This window comes from Protopterus annectens, chromosome 5.part1, assembly GCF_019279795.1.
Source record: "Protopterus annectens isolate FY-2018-M chromosome 5.part1, PAN1.0, whole genome shotgun sequence".
NCBI classification, from domain to species: domain Eukaryota; kingdom Metazoa; phylum Chordata; order Ceratodontiformes; family Protopteridae; genus Protopterus; species Protopterus annectens.
Window position 1 is genome coordinate 488,951,888 of NC_056736.1, and position 2,541 is coordinate 488,954,428.

General features: G+C 39.4%; 1 non-coding gene across 1 annotated transcript; it reads left to right on the forward strand.

The window, feature by feature from the left end:
• Positions 1 to 711: 711 nt before the first annotated feature.
• TRNAQ-UUG lies at positions 712 to 784 on the forward strand. The gene has a single exon. It is a non-coding gene; the product is annotated as a tRNA-Gln (tRNA).
• The last annotated feature ends 1,757 nt before the right edge of the window (positions 785 to 2,541 follow it).

The window sequence follows — 2,541 nt, forward strand, 5'->3', positions numbered from 1 at the left end:
TCATGGAAATACTTAAGAATTTAGCACCTTAGGCAGAAGAGGATAGGTGAAGGTGAAGAAGAATGTCAGTGTCTTAAAACAGCATTTGTGAAGACAATAGAATAGATATGCAGCCGAGCCATTTATGGAAATTAAATACATAGGGAAACATGATGGTGGAATGCAGAAGTCCAAGAACTTAACAAAAGAATGAAGGAGTGCAAGAAAAAGCAGGAGATAGAAAAGGTGGACCAGGATGAGACAGAATACTGGATGGCTAATAAAAAGGCAAAGAAAATATTCTCAGTGGCAAAACTCAAGGTGTCAGAGAAACACTACCAAGTTCTGAAAAGTGAATCAGCAGATGGCAGAAAGAAGCTCTTTCAGGTAGCAAATCAAAGACAGAAAGATAAAGAGATTTATCTGGCAACAGCCATAAGGGATGACAACAACAATCTGCTTATCAGTCTACTGGACATAAAAGGCAGATGGAACAAAACCCTGCAGAAGCTGTGCTGTCCCATACAGAATGCACGCAACTGATCAACTGTTTGCAGTTAGTCCAACAGTGGAGGAGAAGCTTGAAATGAAGAAAGACTCCAACTGGATATTATTAGATTTTGAAAAGCATAAGACAAGGGGTCTCAATAAAGCTGACTTGAGCAGTACTGCAATCATTTGAAGTCCTGCAAACATTAGTAGAATTATGATTCCAGAGTTATGGTTAAAGTTGGCCATGTGGCCTAATGGATAAGGCTTTTGACTTTGGATCAGAAGATTGCAGGTTCAAGTCTTGCCATGGTCATACAAAAGTAACATAACTATTTAGGTTATGGGTTGGTATAATGGTTAATGTGTTTACCTTACAGACCCAAGGTACATGGTTTGAGTGTCACCTTGTGAAGCACGACTAGCTTTAAAAAGGCCACCTAGATTCATTAGTCTAGTAATCATCTATGAACTTATAAACCAATGACACAAGTACAAACAGTGTTTGAACTCACAGATAAGATCGCACTGGGAGTGCATGTGCATAATGATTCAGGTCTGAGGCCTTTATACTGGTGATGGACTATATTAGCAAATACTTTACAGAGCAGCAATCAACAAAGCTGCTGTATGCAGATGATGTTGCATTACAGGCAGACACTGAACTGGAACTTCACAAGTGATAGGGGACTAGAATGCAAAACAGAGGGTACATAGGATGAAACTGCAGACCATACAATACAGTTGTAGTGGCAGCAAATGATGAAATCAGAAGATGCTGAAAATTAAGACAGAAGAGAAATAGTAAAAGAGGTTAACAGATTAATGTGCCCGGGATGTCTGAAGAGAGGGTGAGTCTGAATGAGGAAGTCAAAGCTATAAACAGCCTAATGGCATAGATTGTCATGGGTAGTGTGTGACAGAGGACTACAAAGAAGCTGTAAAATAAGATGTACAAAGCAGCTGTGCCATAAGTGCATCAGTATGGCACAGAAACCTCAGCAGTGATGGCAGAAGATATGAGGAATCTTAAGGAAGCGCCTGATATGGGTTGTTGGCTCTGCACTGTGAGAAAGGTAAAGAAATGAAGACATCAAAGCAGTAGCCAAAGTAGCCACGATTGCAGAGAAGTTCAAGAACAGATTACAGCGATCTGATCACATATGCAGGAAAGCATAAGACAATCTGGTAAAGATTAAAAATTCACAGGATGAAGGCAAGTGGAAATGAGATGGATGGCTTATGTATGAGAAGAGCTGCAACAGTCAGGTATGATGGCTAAATAGGATAGGAGAGTATGACTCAATCAAGAAAGGTGGCAATAGTTGTCATTACACTCTGATGCATGTAGAAAAATGGAGAAATGAAGGATGATGATCATGGTGAGTGTTGAAAACTCTACGTTTTTGATGTGGATGCAGATAGAAGCGCATATATATATATACTACAGTGTGATGGTATTACCAGGATGGGCCTCTGAACTAATACTAGCGGGAATACAAATGGTTGCTTGGAGTATGGGACTCTAAAAATATCACAGGATTTTCTTCTAAAAGTTTCAGGGTGATGGGATTTCATGTGGTATGATAGATAGATAAGTAGGTAGCTGTCATTTAAGCTCTCATCTTTTATGCAGGTAATTAGGTATAGGAGAAAGAGGGGCAGCTGCCTATAAGATCACTTTATACAACCAAAATGGCAGACGTTGCATAGTCAAAGAGCATCAGTAAATACATTTTGAAGGATTATGGGAAACATGGAAGAGAATAAGGTAAAATCCAAAAAGATGGGGACCTTATGAAACTGTGAAGATTACAAGCCACATATACTACAGAAGCAGTGGGGGGAAAGGGGGAGATTTGGGCTTGTTTGAGTGACTTTTGCACTTGCGGAATTCTGCTAAAACCTTTGGACTACAATGTAGCCAGTTTGCTGAGACCGCTCTTTGTATCAAGTTAGTTATAAGTGACTTTCTGTTCATTTTCCCAGTTTGATGGAAATCCAGTTTTGCCTATCTGAACCAGAGGTAAAAGACTTGTTTATACATATAATGTTTTGTTCATGAAGACTATA